Source organism: Thermobia domestica, chromosome 13 (assembly GCF_964235325.1).
Source record: "Thermobia domestica chromosome 13, izTheDome1.hap1.1, whole genome shotgun sequence".
Classification (NCBI taxonomy): domain Eukaryota; kingdom Metazoa; phylum Arthropoda; class Insecta; order Zygentoma; family Lepismatidae; genus Thermobia; species Thermobia domestica.
The window spans coordinates 19,826,059-19,845,362 of record NC_137466.1 but is presented as its reverse complement, the minus strand read 5'-3'; the positions used below and the strand labels follow the sequence as shown (position 1 = coordinate 19,845,362).

Sequence of the window (19,304 nt, the reverse complement as noted above, 5' to 3'; positions counted from 1 at the left end):
GGCAACCATATAAATATCCTTACCACCACCTACTGTCGAAAATAGTCTGAAGTTCATCACCATCTTTCTTCAAAATGTCTTTCCCTTCCTACGTGAGTCTATTCTTAATCACACAACAAAAGCTGCGTTCGATATTTTCAAACTTTACATGGCACCTACATATTCCGATCTGTCTCCATACTTCCATTTTCATACTGGCACTCACCATGAATAGTACTGAACAGAAGAGGAAAACTAATTTATTACTATTTTGTAATTTCGTTCGCTACCCACCAACCGATTTCTCTTAGAACCGTTCGCAACCCAACATAATGCAGATTGTATTCTCCTTAATGAACTTTTGTAAACCGATCTGATCGTTTCTATCTTCCACATTATCATCTAACACGCTCTAACCAGCCTTAGGACATCGCACGTGGTGATGCAGCAATAACCATTAAACATTCTCTTTCACTGCTCCATATCATATGACTTTCTCCCGAGAAATATCTCGAACATGTCATTCTGACACTCTCCTTTCCAGCTAATACTATTTCATCACCACCATCTATAGTCGATCTACATAACTGCTTCCGTATCGCTTTCTGACCTACTTAGGTCTCAACTTTCGAACCTATATCTTCCTAACAGCCATTAACTATCATTCTCGAACTGGAGCACAGAAACAACGCTTTCAAATTTTTCTCCAAACCACTCATATTTCCTTACTGTAGTTACCAGCACTAGTCCTGACGTGGTAATTATCTCCAACAATCTGTTACAAATTACTAAAATTGGAGTTCTTGGCTCCTCCCAATTCTTCTCCTATTTCGCGACTAAAACCCGATCACCACGTACGAGATATAATTTTAATAAAGCTCATTCGGACCAATACACTACTTATATCACGGAACACCTGCCGGTTACTGCCCTTTCTCTCACGACAGTTGCGTCTATTGAAAACCTCTCACGTACTCAACTGACAGTGTCTCAAGGTACGGATAACTCAGTTCCCAAATTTGTCAACCAATTGTCTAGACCTCGTTTACCATCCCACACCCTAACTCTTCTTCGCCGATCACACGAGTACTTATCTGAATTTCGTCACACAAATTATAGCCGATTTCTTCTTCTGCATCGCCAATTCCAGCATATGGTTCAGAACTACATCGTAGCACGCAAATACCTTGACTGGCACATCTCTCGTAATCACTTACACGAAGAAACAAACTCAACTAAAACTAGAAACGCCTCAAACAATAGTTTTACTTACATCTTTGTACACTATTATTTTATGTACAGCTTATTTTCTCGTGCAATAGAAAATTGCAAAAAAAATTGAGGTCCTTCTAAAGAGAGCGGGATGCTTGTACTTCATAACGGTAGTCTTACTCACTTCTTTACAGAACACGGTAACTTTCCATGAATTCATCTCGCCCTGTATGAATAGAACCTTACGGTTTGCTTGACAAGAGAGTACGTCCAAATCTTTGTGGCAGTGATCGTTTTCCTACCATTGCCGAATATCTGCCTGTTACCAATACATCTAATTTCGTGGGTCCACCTTCAAATGTGCTGGTTGACCAACATTTTAAAGTTCACTGAGTAATATTCCTGTTACTTTTCTTTTATACTGAAGATATACTCGTGCGGACTGTTATCGACACTGTCTATGGGCCCCATTATTTCAGAATACGTTTTCAAAAACTAACTCCATGCTATTCTGCGAAAGTCTGTAAGTATATCCTCGTGCGTCAGCGTGATCAAATCACTTTTATCCAACATTCCACGCTCGAGAATCTTTAAGAGTTTAGCGTTAAGTGGGGTCGTGACAATATTTTATTAAATTTTCGAAGCATAAAAGCTTGGAAAGCTACGTTTCATTCATTAGGAGTCAAATACCTATGATTGCTATGTTGTTAGGTTCGTTACTAAATGGCCATTGTTCGAGCACTAGTGTACCCACTCTGTAACTATGCGAGTTCCTCAAGACTAACTCGACAAAGTTAACCAGCATTTCGGAATGACAATTTTCTTCTATGACTCAACACTATTTTTTCGTTTTAATTGTTTTCGTATTCGTATCGGACAGAAACCGTTAAATTTCCTTAGCAATAATACTAAACTACGTTTCCATTACGACTTTTACTTAGCTTTACGTGGATCGTACAATACTGCTCCAGACCAAGGGAGGAGATAGAACATTTTTCAGTGAATATGTAGATCTAGGAATAAATAAATTAGATATTTTAACGATAGATCACACATAAAGTGTACGTGTGTGTTGTATTTGTCTTTAGGATGCTAAGTTCAGCTTTAAATATTACGTTGCAATATCTCCAAAACTTGATATTTCTACATAATAAGTGATCCACTTGTTTGATCCTTTTCTAGTAATCTTGTTTAGTGTGAGTAGTTTTAGTTATTTGTCTCCCCATCAGGAGGTGGCGGTTGGAAAGAGGGATTGCAGCCGTCGACGGTGGCAGGCCCCGGAGACAGCCGGCACCCCTCCGCGGCGGCACGATGATCTACTTGTTCAAAGTTGCCGACCTTTTGCCGAGGCGGCAAGCGGTTTAAAATCGCAAAATAAAATGCCCTTTGCCGACTCTGCCGACTATTGCCGACCGTCAGAGTCGGCAAAACAGTCAGAAGCGCCTCTTTCCGACCCTCTGCCGACTCCTTATGCCGGCAATCCGACCTTGGCATCTCGTCGGCATGGACAAATAGTCCGACTGTAGGCGGCAGGATCCCGATGAGGCTCTGATGCAAGAGCAGCGCCAGAAATTTTAAACTGAGGTAACTGCAGAAAAGTGTAGTTTTTTCATGATTAGCTCATTATAACTGCCGTTCTATAACTTGTATTACACCTCTACGTAATTTAATTTGAAGTCGCTTGTTTTTATTTTGAAGCAAGTTTATGTAAGTCTTAGTAGGGGAGCATATGTCATCCCGAGGCGGCTTTCGTGAAGATAAGATGAGAGGGTAATTTTTTTTTATTTAGGGGAGCCTTCTGGTGAATAATTACGATGGTGTCACTACTGGTGCATGGCGTGTAGATATGATGACGTCATCAAAATGGCGGACAACTCGATTTAAGAAACAATCATTATCTCCGTTGTTTATGGACCGATTTTCTTTCTTTATAACTCATTTTAAAGGAAATTAAATTTCCCATAACAACTGTTATATAAGTATTTTCTCTAAAGCTAAAGGTATAAGACTTATTTAATAATTAGGTGAATTAATGAGCAATTATTTATGAAATAAACAAAAATATTGTAGCTCTGAAACCATTAAGTTTAGAGAAATTGCTTACATAACAGTTTTTATGGGCAATTTAATTATCTTTAAAACAAGCTATTGCCGAAGGAAATCAGTCCATAAATAACGGAGATATGAGACATAATACGTTAATTACGTCATCAAAATGGCGGTCACTATTAAAATTTTACTTCTAATTATGTCATCCTGTGATAGCTTTCGTGAAGATATGATAAGAGGGTGATCATTTTATTTAGAGAAGCCTTGTGGTGAATATTTTCGATGATGTCACTCATTGGTGCATGATGTGTAGAGACGATGACGTCACCAAAATGGCGGATTTTCTTTTCGATTTTCTTTTCTCACATCATTTTAAAGGAAATTAAATTTTCAATAAACGTTATCTATTTCCTCTATAAGTAAAAGTACAGGAGTTATTTAATAATTTGATGAATTATTGAACAATTATTTATGAAATATAGTATGTTATGAGTTATAACAAAAGGAAATCGCAGGAAAACACCAGGGATATGACTGTAATATATTTGTGTGGTGGAATCTCGATTAATGGGGGTGACACTGACAGCCAAATGGACATTATCTTCGTTTTACTTAATACTTTATTTGCAAAGTAAATAAATTTGCTATGAAAAGCTCCATACTGTATTTTTAAACAATGAATAGTTATTTATGAACGGGGTTGCAATATTAGTTGTAAAATTACTTACTGGAACAAATAGTACAAGTATACATTTGTACAAATGGAAAATGAAAGATAGTATTTCTTTAGAGAAAAGCGAGTTCAACTTTAGGTTTTACGTGATAATATGATAGATAAGAAAAATTAACATAATATAGTTACATGAATGTGATGCCTTGCACGCTATCTCTACGTCTGCATCATTATCGCTCTTGTTTCATTAGGTTATTATGCAACCAGTTTTCACAAAATTCTTGACTAGCTCTACACCCACACATTTCAGCGCACAGGAATCTACATGACGAGCATCTACGTTTCTTGATTCCCTTGTAGTGTTCTTTATGGAATACTCTTGCTAAGTGCCGAAAACAAGGTAAACTTTATCGTAGCTCCAGTACTTCATTTCCATTTTCTTCATGAGTGCTTCTGCCAAATCTTCATAGTTTTTACCTTCGCATTTACTTATGTCACGTATTGAAAATCTGACATACCATCCCACGACTGCAACTGAAAACGATCATTTATCAGTGGAATCTGCTTCCGGATGGAGTTTATTTTCCTCTGAGATGCTGCTGTTTGGTGTGATAGATTTCAAAATCTCAATCAGGTTACTTCTCCTGGAACATAGACTCATTCTACCGTCATATTTAAAAAGTGATGTCGGGAGAACTGACAATTCGTACATTCCAATCGTTTTATGTAAGTCGCTGAGACGTACTTATAGCCTAAGTGGTCGAGAAATAGTGATCTACCTATCTTCAATTCTTTGATGCAATCGGCTTCCTTTATTTTAATTTTTCTCTTAGCATTAGAACATAATTTAATTTATTCTTTTTGATTGGCTCCCATAAATTTTCAAATATCAATCTTTAATTTTTGAAATCTTCGTATCATTTATTTCCAAGGGAACGAATGCTAAAGGCATCTGCTTTTATATTTTCTGAGAAAACAACCTTACTTGCAATGTTTACTAAATCAGGACTGCCATACGGAGAATGATTTTCTATTCTTTTGAGCTAAATGCGTAGTTTGTTTAAGGCAATATGTTCCCTGAGCATTACTTTCTGAGAATCATCGTTATGTTTGTGCAGTTCTGCTTGTTTCACCCACACAGTTAATTGCAAAGCCTCGTCAGAAATTCGTTTAAGTTCTGATTTTGTTAGAGAATACCGTGCTAATGCTCAGGAGTTTTGAGTTATGCCTACTAAACCACCTGTAAGCTTCAAAGCTCTATTTTCTTGTTCAAGTGCTTCATCCGCACAAAGAGTACAGAATAGAATGTTAGTTTCCCTTACAATCCAATATCAATTTTCAAACTCTACCCTATTTCGGGGAGGCATTGTTTCAATGCACGCATTTCTGTAACATAGCTAACATAGCGGAGTAGTTATGCAAATCCAAGGCAAAAAAGTAACCGATCTACACATCTAAAGTGTTCTTCCCAGACACCAATTCTTATTGATCTTATTAGTCGTAACAAGTGTTCAACCATGGTTATGTATTCTTCTACCAACTTAAATGTGTTGTTTTGTTTATGTATACTGCCTTGATTTTTTCAAAGAAATTGATTCTTCGAACAGTCTCTAATAAATCTATTATCCCAGTGCAATCCTTAACTCTCCAATCTTCTTGACAATCCCTGGGGATAGGTAATTCTTCAAGAACATCTCCAGGTAACACTCATACAAAACGACAAGAGTACGTACGTTTGTGTGCTTCTTCTGTTCATCTATGTTTGTCCGTAATGATCTGCTGCACAGTATTCTCATTTCCCACATTTTCGGAATGCCAGGTCCATCTATAAATGTGCCAATACCACGTAACAGTGCCATACATATGTGTAACTCTCCAAGTCGTAGAAAAAGAGTCGGCTGATGATCAAGGAAGATAGTGCCTATTTTGCTATCAGTGTTATTGCCATTGACCGAGATCCCATCATACAAACACATTACACATCATATCTCAAGTATTTTTCTGTGATTTCCTTTTGTTAACTAGTTAGATATTTAAAATTATAGAATTTTATATTTCTGGGCTGTCGGTATCAATGGCCATGTTAACCCATCACGTTTGAGGGGTAACAAGCGAGCACATTATCCGGGAAAAGGGAAGGAAGAAAGGATTGGGGAAGGAAGGAAACGACCTGGGACCCATATATTAGGTTACCATTCCGGCATTTGCCTAGTGTGAATGAGAAAAACCCAAAAAAACATCATTCAGGATGGCTGGCTAGATAAAGCACTTTATACTTTGCCCACCCAGTGCCATCGCCGAGAATCGAACACATTTCTTAACTAGTGTACCTTTAGTTTTTGAGGAAATACTTATATAACGTATAATAGAGATTTTAATTTAGTTTAGAATGAAAAAAGAAAATTGGTCCATAAACAATGGAGATAATGCTTGTTTCATGATCGAGTTGTCCGCCATTATGATGACGTCATCATTGCTACACACCGTGCACCAATCAGTGATACCATCGAAAATATTCACCACAAGGCTCCTCTAAAAAAAAAATAAAATCACCCTCTTATCTAAACGAAAGCTGCCACAAAATGATATAATTAGAAGTAAAATTTTAAGTGACCGCCATTTTGATGACGTAATTAACGTATTATATCTCATATCTCCGTTATTTATGGACCGATTTTCTTCGGCAATAGCTCGTTTTAAAGATAATTAAATTGTCCATAAAAACTGTTATGTAAGTAATTTCTCTAAACTTAACATTTTCGGAGCTATTTTTGCTCATTTCGTAAATAATTGCTCATTACGTCATGACGTTGTCCGCCATTTTGATGACGTCATCATGTCTACACGCCATGCACCAGTGAGTGACACTATCGAAATTATTCACCACAAGACTCCCTCTAATCAAAAGTCACCCCCTCATATTATTTTCACTAAAGCTGCCACGTGGCATGTTTTTTCTACATATGCTCCCCTAGTATCTGACCAGTCTGGGAATGCTTTTTGTTCATTCACTTTGTTGCCAAGAATGATGGGTACATCATCCTAGAAAAATCTTTAACAATACCTATATTTTTTGCATAAGTTAGGCCCTCGACCTAGAGAGATTCTTCATTATTATCTCATTGTTTGTTTATTATTGCGTGAAGGGATTGAAGAGGCGAAGAGAAAGCAAAATATTATAATTTGCAATACTTAGGAATATCAGTTGGTTTGTAGTACTGTTGTCTTTCATCTCTTTGAAATAGTATAAAACGAGTTATATTTTCACTTCAGGAGGGGACAGGCACCCCCGTCTGTATCCACCACTGCTCCAGATAAATCGTGTATGTTACATGTTCCGCAATGTCTCGTGCAATAATCATCTTGTTTTATTGTAGTTTCTTAAAGGAGCAGTTCGACTTAGAAATGCATTTTTTACAAATTACTTCCATTTGTACAGTTGAAAATTCTAAAAGGAATGGTGTTTGTTTGATTGCGATACGTTCATTCATTAGCGAGTAACAGAGGAAAAAAAGATTTTGTGATGACGTCATTCGTGGCAAGTTGCGAGAGCAGGCTACCATACACACTAGTGATGGGCAAAATGATTCATTTCGGAGAATCGATTCATTTACTCTGATTCACTAAAATGATTCGATCATTTAATTCGTTCATATGAATTGGTTGTCAGCGCATACCCTTCGCGCAAGTGAATTGGTTGGGAATGATTCGCTCATTGAATCAGTTAGGTTTCCGCGCATTCCCTTCGCGCAAGTGAATTGGTTGGGAATGATTCGCTCATTGCATCAGTTAGGTTTCCGCGCATGCATTTTGCGCAGGAGAATTATTCGATCATACGAATCGTTTGTCTGCTGCAACTCAAATGAATTGCTTGTGACGAAATACAATCTCTTTCTCTTGTCAACCACCTTTGCCATGTGACACGGGCAGCATTGCATTGGGGCCACAACAGCTCTGAAACGTGTTTCAAGCTTCATTGTCACTACGACGTTAGCATATGCCCTTCCTCCCTCGCATTCTTAATTGTTTCAGAAACTAGCATTTGCGTCGGAGCGGCCAAAACTTGAAAGTGTTGCAATCTTCATTTTCTATTACCAAGTTCAATTTCCGAGAAAACATGCTTTGTTCAATTAAATCCATCAGAAGCCCGTATACCGTAAATCATATTTAGACCTTTAAACCAGAACGTTATACAGAAAAATTAAATTGATGCAAAAACTAGAATTTTATTAGGTAGCGCATTTTATTCGTTTCTGCGTAAATGCTCTGCTTCTTGCTGCAAGCACCAAACATCGCCCATTACCTTTTTACTGATCGAAAAATTTCAAACTCAAGTGCCCCAGTATTGCACCATGACAAGCATGAAGTATACGTGGACCAGATATACTTCCATCGAGGTACGCATCGTTTACAGAGAACGTTTAAAAAAAAAAGAAAAAAACTAGTAGGCCATGCCCGTATTCACGGGGGTCAATGTGCCGCCCCCCTAAATTTTTACTGCTCCCCCTTGGATTTTCACGGTAGGCTTGCAAATGAATTATAGTGATGAACTATCATATGATTTGATCGCCACCCTAACATCTACCGGGCCCTCCTAAAATTTTGAGCAGGCCCGTAATTTGGGAGGGCCACCGGCCAGGAGTCTTAATATCTCCTGTAGGCAACTGAAGCTCCCACGATTACCTTGAACTTCACCTGAAACTTTCAGTTGTTTCTTTAGATAAATATGTCTTAAAAATAACCAGTCAAGAATAAGAACGAAAAGGGTCAAGTGAATCGGGCTAGGTACAGGCCTGATTTATGAACTTTCTCCGAGATAATTTTAGAACAACTGTCTTTCTATGTCTAGCATTTTTATTTATATATATTGTATTGTTATGGATAGAGATATAGAACCCTAAGGTGGATGTGTAACTTTCATGTTTTTACTTGTGAATACTAATAGCACTATACGATAGTGTGCTCGTTTCTGGTATGTAGCTTCTCACATTTTGTTATCCCGAGTCTTACGAACTCTGTAAAGGATAAACCGTGTTCATGAACACTAGCGCAAATCCTGGGGGGATGAGGGGGACATATCCCCTCCAATCTTGGAACTGTGAGACTCTGTCCCCCAATAATCCGATTTGAAATGTGATTTTTAGGGAAATATGTGATGATTTGTGTCCGATTGCCACAAAGGAAAGTGAGATGAAATTGATGTCCCCCCAGAATAAGCCTCAAATCTGCACGCCTCCCAATGTTGAAGACAACTCTTCTATCTGATCCTCCGCAGGATTGTTTTTCAACTTCATAAATATTTTGAGCATCGCTAAACAAAAAAAAAAAAAAACAAAAAAAGTCTTATTTGTCCCCCCAATGTTCAAGACAGATTTGCGCCGCTGTTCATGAATATATATTTTCAGGAGGGAGGGAGCCGTAAGAATCGGAGATGTAAGTCGGGGATCCTGTCCCCGCGATTTAAAGTTATTATTTATTAGGCCTACTGATTTGTTAAGTTACCCTGTTATTAATTTTGTCCATGTGAGATTTGTTCATATAAAATTGAATCGGTGAGTTGAAAAAGGTACACATTCCAAAAATATAAACTTTCGGAAAACTAAGAAAAACTGTTTTGTGAGAAAACTAATTGTTCTACCAAAATATTTACTATTGTCAATTTGTGTCGTTTGGTGTAGCAAACCTATTGCACGTGGTACCTGTACATATATTTTTATATATATACCATATAATTGTGTAAAGATGTTTAGGAATATGTTCCTTTTTCAACTCAATGTTTTTAAATGCACAATACCTTATCCCAATTAGTGGATTATGTTAAACAGGTTTCAAAAATAAGTGAGTAATATTATTCAATCTTTCTATAAAAGCAAACAAATGTATTTGAAAACTGTTAACTACACATATTGACAAAAATAACAATGTTTTCCGGTAAAACAAAGGTCATTGTTGAATTTTTCAGAGTAGACAATCGTCAATCATCTTGATCTAGCGGATCAGCAGCTGAAAAACAAAAGCCTTGATCGAAAATCTTTATAAAAACATGTTCCCTTTCAGTTTGACCATCGTTAGTAATTTTTTGTGTGATTAAAACACACCGAGCTGCGAAAAAGTGCTGAGATGATAACATTGAAACGATTTATTTTACTTTGCCATTGCAAATCAGTCTTTTTTGGTTACATACAGGGTCCAATATCATAACCTACCATAAAACATGTCTGTAATAAAGATAGCAATACTTAGGCTAGGTTAGGTTAGATTGTATTATGAAGTTTCGTGTTATATTCAGACTGTAGTTAGGATAGATAAGTTCAGGTGAAATGAAAATAGTCTAAACTAATTTACAAAATATAAAATACTGAATATAAAATTTACATGTTTTTCATTGTCATTAAGCGTGTTTGATTTAATTTTGATCTTCAGGTCTTCACAGGTACTGCAGGCACCGACCTGAGGCCTGCCAAATCGGTAACCAAAGTTTTTCTTGAAATATTCCAAATAAAACTCATACTTAATAACATTCTTCAACTCAGGACATTTTTCTATGAAAAGTTCATGCATTTTTGCCACATTAGGCTGAGCATCGAGATATATGGTTGATGTAGACGTATAATGTGCGACATATTTATGAAATTAATCAATATGTTCATGTATTTTAACTAGATGTGAGGCTGGAATAGCATTAGCATCGTGTTTACCTCTCATGTCAATAGGGAAATTCCAAGAAGCCAAAATCTTTGTCAACCTAATAACAACTTTGTGTGACACCGCATGAAGGCTTATGTACGCATTACGACATACTTCAACTCTGCTCGTCCCTTTCATGGCAAATTACTTGAAAGAGGACTCGTATTGCTTTGGGTTTTGATTTGATGGTCTGAGCCTTGCAGCCTCATGCCTCTCAATTAGGCTCACTAATAATGTGTCCTGCTCGTTCTTAGGTCTGCCACTATATAGAGTTTTAATAATGTTCTCCTTTTCCTCAATAGAGAAACTATCCATGCATTTTCTCACTGCTTGGGCCGGTTGTTTTGGCTCGAACAAGAACGCCTGCTGAAGTTACAAACTCGACGCCTCACCTCGACGCCTTGCTAACTTTTCCATCTTCCGTACAAGTTTTTCTTTGTTAAGTCCACCCTTTTTACGGCTTGGTTCACCACTGTCACTGTTTCGGACATTGATACTAGGTTAAAGCAAAGAAACACTAATTAACTTCACTACACTACTTTTCGCAATGATCTTCACTTTCCACTTTTAACACAACCAACATGACCTTAAACAACAGTTCACCTGTTAAGTCATAACACATAACTGAACACTAGCGCTGTGGCGAGTGCCGCCGGTACTAGCGCGGCTGTGAGTTGAAGAAGGGACATATTCCTGGAATATGTTCCTTCTTCAACTCAATCGCATCTACATATTTTTGGCAAGCTCATTTGCAATAGTGAAATATGTTTCTTTTTCTGCTGTATGGATGTAGATACGTTCAAAGAAAAAAATGGCTATCTCAGTTTAATTTGTGATATTTTTGGAAAATGTACCTTTTTCAACTCACCCATTCAATTTCAGATTAGAAGCAAATTTCTTTTCATGTTCTCCCATTTATAAAGTGCAAATGATTTTCAAGAAGTAAAATTCATTTAATTAAAACGACTAAAATAGTTCCCAGTGTACAATACACAATATCTTGCACATGGCCAGATTAGGCTGGGCGCTTGAATGAAGAATAGCAAATACAACGTAAGCCACTGAAGTGACCACGAAATGGATCAATATATAATTATGGTAATTACTAAAATTTTAGGTCTAATACGTCTTTGTTGAAATCGAAATATCTAGAAGATGGTGTTACTCACGAGACTAGAAATTTTTCATCTCGTCTCGATTTTTGTCTACAAAACGAGAGAAGAAGTACTGTATATTTTCAAATTCCAGACGAGACGAGAGACATGACATCTCGATAAACAAAAACGAGACGAGATGAGACATTTCTCAAGTATCGTCGACAATACTATTTCACTCAAATTTAAGACCTCAAACACTGTTTTAATGTTATATGATTCGTAATATAAAAACTATAAATTGATAAAGTGATTGCACGATCACAATGAAAAGTATTTATGAAAGTTTAAGCAAACGGAAATCATTACATATACACTGAGAAAAATCTGTTCCCCGGACAGCAGTATATTATACAAATATACGGAATCCTCTTGCTTACTTCAGAAATCAGTACGGAGCATACGTTGGCTACATAGACACTGCCGTTAGATGTTACATCATACCGTTGCAGGATGTCTGAAATCTAACAGTCTTCCTTATATTACATACATAAATGTATGTTGCCTTCGTCAGCTATATGTTCCATTTGTATGTGAGATCCTGACCGCCTATATTATTTCATATGGAAAGTACGTATAGATGGAACACTTATACAGAAAGTATTATAAAACATGCGTTTTCAGTTATATGTTTGCTGTACGTTAAGTCCAAAAACTACACGATTTACAAATGTAACATACGATTTTACGTACGCCACACACGTACAATTTTTTTCTCAGTGTACTTCACCAATAATTATGATTTAAGTATTTTACATAACAGCCTTCGTGGACTTCTCATGGCGCGGGAGAATTCTGATACTTTATAAATGAAATTAGGCCTAAGTAGAAAATCAGGGTATGAATTGTGTATATAAGTTACAAAACGAGACGACAGAAGATTTCTCAGAATCGAGACGAGACGAGAATTCGACAGCTTACGAGACCAGACGAGAAAGCCTAATTTTCCTCTCGTAGGTAACATTACTAGAAGACTGAGTTGTTTGTTTTAATTGTGTTACTGGTTTGTGATCCCCGAAAGGAGAGAGCCAGCCATTGATGCTGCAGGGGATCTCGGAGAGCCATATATATAAATCAATTCAAAGAATCCTGTTGTTGTGGATTCTGGAAAAGAAATCAAACTTCATCTTTTACAACTCCATAGAGAATAAAAATATCCCCTATCACTTGGGCTAATTTATTGGTTGAGGCCTCCAAAAACCTTCCCGCATAGATTTGTTACGGTACTGGGATACCCTTGTTCTTTCCCACTTTCCCATTTCATCAATTCTCCCACATGCTCATTCCTATTAATATATGATCGGTCTCTTCCAGCATGTAGAGATTCATTTGATGTTAGACTGAATTTTTCCGATTTTTCATTCATTTCGAATACATTTATACTTACTTCCAAACTCTTAAAATATTCTTACAGTTACAAGAAAGTGAAAGAAATTGTTCAGTACTTCAAAAGAAGTCCTCAAGCATATAAGAAACTGCAAAACTTGCAGAAGCAATTGGGCTATGAAGAACTCAAACTTAAGCAGGAAGTGAAAACTAGATGGAACTCAACATTCGAAATGTTTGAAAGGTTCCTTGCTCTGAAGGAACTAATTTTATCAGCTCTGGCACTGACAAATCCAACACTTAATCAAATTTCAGAAGACGAATGGGTGATTTTACAAAAAGCATGTACTGTATTAAGAGATTTTCAAGAAGTGACTACAGAAATGAGTGCCGAGAAAACAGTAAACATTTCTAAAGTTCCTTTCATGAAAAGAGCTTTATTGACACATGTTCAAAAAATGACAAACGAGGATGATTTGCCTCCTCAAATTAAACGAATGCTTAAAGTTTTAAATGATCAGATGACCATGAGATTTGGAAATGTAGTTTCAGATATTGCCTACACTGAAAGTGCACTTTTGCACCCTCGATTTAAAAAACAGCCATTTAAATCTAAGCTTACTTTCCAGAGTACGTACAGAAGTATATCAGAAAGAGCAAGCAAGGTGGAAATTTCGAACCAAGAAGATGAGCCCATTCGGAAAAGACCTGTACCACCTTCATCTTCAATATGGGCGGACTTCGATGAAGAAGTTGGACAGCTTTTGAATGCTGAAAATCCAACTGCAGCTGGAATTATTGAGCTCGACAAGTACCTAGATGAGCCATTAATTATTCGTACAGATGATCCACTTGCGTGGGGGAAGAGAAAACAATTTGCATATCCGCGTCTTTTTCAAGTAATGAAGAGAAGATTAGCTATTCCGCCAAGTTCTGTTCCGTGTGATCGAGTGTTTTCGAAAACTGGACAAATAGGCCCTACTTACTGAAATACGAAATAGGTTGTCTTCCCAGAAAGTATCCATGCTCGTGTTTCTTCACGTAAATATGTAAAATCTGTGATGTACAGTGTAAATAGTGTTTCGTTTAAATATTTTAGTGCTGCTTAAATATACTGCTTAAATACTGAATCTATTTTAAGTTTAGTGTGGTGTTTCCAGTTATCATAGATATAAATGATAAGACGACTTCGTGTAGCAAGTGCACTTAAAAGTGATGAGAAATAAGCCTATTTTATATAGCGCACATTACCTTAATAATCGCTCAAGAGCATATTAAAACCAACAGTAAAATTACATTACACATGAGTGAGCAACACTGTCACTACTTGCGGATCCTGAGATAGCGAACAGTACAGAGATCGTGGCTTCCATCCTTTCAGTTTCCACGTCGTCAGTATATGTACACAGCAAAGGGGGAGGATGGACGTCTAGCCTGAGGCTACCTTGTCCAATGATTATATTTGTTTATTTTGTGTGTATATATGACTCCTCATTGTATTGTGCGAAGCGGAACCCTGTTAAGATAGTGCGGTAGCATATGTTTCCTTCGTTTCTCTCTCTCTTCTCCCACAACCCTTGTTCTGCAAAAGCAACACTACCGATTCGCTCACAGCAATTTGATTCACAATTCTTACATTTCGAGCTCAGCGAAACAATTCAGTGAAAAGTAGAAATGATTCACTTGAAGAATCGATTCATTTCTGCAAAGAATCATAATTCATTTGATTCACAGCATGATTCGTTCATAATGATCGAATCGTTCATGATCGACACAACACTAATACACACAGTGCCAAGCATTGCGTTTGTGAGTGGTGCGGTGGCACGTCCTAAAGTGCGATTTCCTTTTCCTGAACTGATTGCAAAAACTTTAAAATGTCATGTGCATGTACAGAGTAAGAATATCTGATGGTGGGCTGCACAAAGTTTTTATAATATTATAAAACATAGTTTTTCCTACAAAGCTTAAGTTCAGCGTTTTAAAAATGAACTAAAAGTTTCGAAACCAATAGACGAGATTGCTACAACACCTAAGTACTTTTTTTAAATCATAGTTCCGATTCCCAAACATAAGTATGTTCATTTTCAAGTTTCGTTGCAATTTTTAATGATGACTATAATTTTGTGCTTCAATCTATGTACAGAAGCGCGGCATATACAAAAATTAAATAATATTTGTAAAGTTTGCCATAATAAGAAAAATACATCACCGGTTAAATTTGTTTTATTCGCAACGCTCTCCACGCAACAACTCTCGTCATCCGTTTCATCATTATTGTCAATTGATGTAAAAATAATTAAACAATGAATCAATGTCCTGAGGAACACTGTCATCGACACAGATTCCTTCTACAAGCCAATATACAGTATTTCACTCCCAAATTCACATTGTATAGCAGTTATATTTACATTTATTTCTAAAACAGTACCTTCAAAATCATGAGTGACATCGTCGCTATTAACCTCTAATGCCCCGTCTAGACTACAACCGTCAATTGCGTCTTGTACTTCTTCTTTCTTTCTTTCTTTCTTTTTTTTTTCGTTGGTAACTGGACGTACATCGGCGCTTGTTCAATCGTACCGGCTCTAAACCTTTCAGCAATATACTTAGAACAATATTCTTTCTTAGTTTGCGTGTAAAATATTCACCTGGTCAGGCCCCTATCCACGGGGCGCATGGGGAGGGGGAAGGCATCCCTAAGTTTTATTAGCCCCCTAAAATTTTCACCGTAGGATTGCAAATGAACTATAATATGATGATGGACTATAATATGTTTGGGTCGATCCCCTAACTTCTACCGCTCCCCCCTACATTTTCGGGCTCGCTACGGGTCTGTTCCTGGCATTAGTTCTTTCAGTAAACATGACTACTCGAAGTCGGACTCTTCAAGATGTTTGGAACAAACAAGTGTTTTTGAAAATGAAAATAAAATGAAATCTTTAGTTTTACGTCCCACGGTTATGCCGGTTAGGCTAAAGGAGACGGTGGTGATGAAAAATGAATTTTTCTATTGATTTTCTTGAACCATAATTTATATCGATCTGGTGATTTCTCACAACTTGGAAACGAGAAAAAAAAGATACTTAGTCCCTCAGCTTTAACCGCACGAGAATTACAACCGAAAACGCAGTACGTGTTAGGCATTTCTACCTCACTTCACAACACAGCACGCGCTGTACTAATGCGTAGTGTTTCTTTCAGAAAAAATGTTCCCGGGGCACACTTGATTCGGAGGGGCATATATTATTTTCACATGGTACTATTCTATTTATTATTATACTATAGACGTATTATTTTGCTCTCCGGGGAGTCACTCTCAGAGCTCCGGGAGACAGTGTCCCACCAAGAACATGTTTGGAAGAAATACAGCTTCTCACAACACTACGTAATCACTGCTCTCTATCTAATTTCTTATGCTAATGCTGTAGGAAAATCAACTAACAAAAACGTCTCTCGAGAATTCAATACAAAGCAAGACTGCTAACGAACCCAAAACAATCTATTAAATCCACTGCACTATTAAAGGTTTATCAGCTGCGCACAAGAGAGTGGTTGCTGACTCATATTGAGTTTCTTATTAGCCCACGGGCAAGGGCGCCCATGTTATGGTTTCCAAGGGAGGGCAAGTATAAGCGACGTTTCAAATATAGTTTCAAATTTTGCTGTAACTAATGTAAAAATGCTATTGGGTTTTCGATATTCCCAAGTATAATGTCCTCTCAGGGGGGCAAGCGCCCATCTTACCTCCCCCTGATGGGCGCCCTTGCCCACGGGTGACGTCAGCATTTGCGATTCATCAAAAAGAAACTCCTATAGAAGCTGAACAAGATGGCCTATCAGGATTTAAAAAATACGTGTCTCTTATTTCTGGAACTGTTTTTATTGCACCAAACTTGTTTTTAACTCGAAGTGCTCCTTTAATCATATCTCATCGGAAAAGGCTTCCCAATCTAGCTCTGATCATCCGTTAATATGAGGCTCTGCTTCTGCGAATCTTGAAACCAGGTAAAACCGCCACGAGCTACAGACTCATAACTCTCACGCGCTTTGAGCATATACGTAGTGAGCATGTGCTCGGCGTGGTGTTCGCAACTACTTTCTTCGTTGAGCAGCTACCAATGCGAATTTGGCTTTTTCAGATCCTCTACAATCTTACTCACCTTGAATGTCGGTTCAAGGAGAATTCTTCCATTCCTAACACCTTGTTGGCATATTCTTCTATTACAGAACGTTTATGATGCAACTTGGTGTTACAGTATACTAAAACATTTTTGTGACAGGTCTAATGACCACATGATTATGGCTATTTTTATCAAGAATTTTATTTTATCTTGCGTATGGGTTCTAGTCTCTGAAAGTGATTTAAGAAAGGAAACAGTCTCCTAAGAGAGTGTTCTTAGTGCCAGTGTTTGTCGTCGCCGTCAGCAATGTTCTTTTGAAAAACAGGCCCTTGTTTCTATTCTGTATATATTGAACCATCTTGATGTTTATTGACACTCTCGATACAATTGCGGTATCACTCAGTTGTTTTATCTTTCATTTAATCGACTTGTGCACTGGCCCAATGAAAGAATTTTTCGTTTTTTTTTATGACAAAACTGAGTACCAAGGGACCTGCTTTCTTGATCAAGATCTATACCTTTGTGGCATTAGTCGCTCGTTTGTTAATTTGGCCCTGTTTCTGGGTTTAATCTTGGCCGCCACTTGCCGAATTAGTAACCTTAACTACTGTTGTCTCTAAGCTATGAATTTTCTTTGTGTAATTTTCCAGCTCCTGGGGTACTAATCATATTTTTCTGTTATGATTATATCGTAATATAAGCCGGTCCAAGTTTGACTATGGTTGTATTTCTTACTCATGTGCTCGTTCCTCTGTACTGAAGCAACTTGAGACTAATCATCACCTGGACATTCGCCTAGCTACTGGTGCTTTTCGCACTCACCTTGTTGCTAGCTTCTAGGCTAAGCAAACGAACCACTGTTAACCTCTTGTCTTGAAATTTATTAGTGAATTTTGTTGTCTCTTGATCTTTGGAATTTAACCTCCATTTTCAGCACTGAAGTTGTGAGATGTTAAATCTTAATATAATGTCGAAACTACTGGTAATCGAAGGCAAATCACCTAAAACTTACGGGGAAGTTATAACAATTAGCCGTGAGGAAGTTCAGACTTAGAACGAAAGTCCCAGCAAAAAGAGGCATTTTGATTTATGCCTTACCTTCATCACTGAAAGTGTACATGATAGATTGTTTTGTACACCCATGTCCAAAATGATTGTCGTATATCTATAAATATGTTGTTGTAGGAATATAATTTGATAACGAATTCGCCATGTATTTCTTATAATGTTAGTGTGTATAATCTGCAAAGACATGTATGTGATAAATTTCATGTCAAAAGAGCAGTAAATAAGAACAATAAAACGAAAATAAATCTTTCTTGTCCATTTAGCAACATTATGTTTTACTCATTCTAATTTTCATATTTATAATTCTTTTCATATGAAATTTACCACAAATATACATTTCGCGATTATACACATAGTATCAGTATTAAAAGTATCATGCAAAATCATTATCAAATTATATTCCTAAAAGAAGACAGTTATAGATATGCGACAATCATTTTGGACATGACTGTTCTTATTTTGAAAAACAAATTAGACAAACAATAATGATTAAGTTATATCATAACATACATTTAGCTATAAATTTCTAAACTCTTGTAAGAATTTTGGAATAAATTGACTATTTTAATTAAAGAATTTCCTCTAATTAAACGTTTCTTCTTTAATTTGCAAAATAAACAATTAAGTAATAGGGTTTCCATTTGCCATATTTTCAATTGGTAAACTTGTCGAAAAAAACTTTTTTGATTGTAAAATGATCTTCTAAGGCTAGCATTCGCTTTAATAAATTTGCATTTCCCTCCTTGTACGATTTGAGTAATAGTAACGACAATCAATCACCATCGTACAATCTTCGAAAATAAACTTTAATCAATCATTATGTCTACCTCCAATACACAAGAATAGTCAATCTTAATGTGATTGAGTAAAAATAGACATTTATAAAAATATCTTTATGGAACAACATACATTGTCCATTCTTCGGGCTAACGGATAAATGATCAATTTGTGGCTGGAAGGTAACATAATCAGATATAATGATTGTTCGAAAAATCTTAATAACATGAGCATAAAACAGTTCTCCTGTTTTGG

The 19,304-nt window shown here is 36.8% G+C and overlaps 1 protein-coding gene across 4 annotated transcripts in view; it reads left to right on the top strand.

The window, feature by feature from the left end:
* Window positions 1-19,304, top strand: part of LOC145668041 (chymotrypsin-like protease CTRL-1) — a 501,380-nt gene that overhangs the window by 437,428 nt on the left and 44,648 nt on the right. The window lies entirely within an intron of this gene.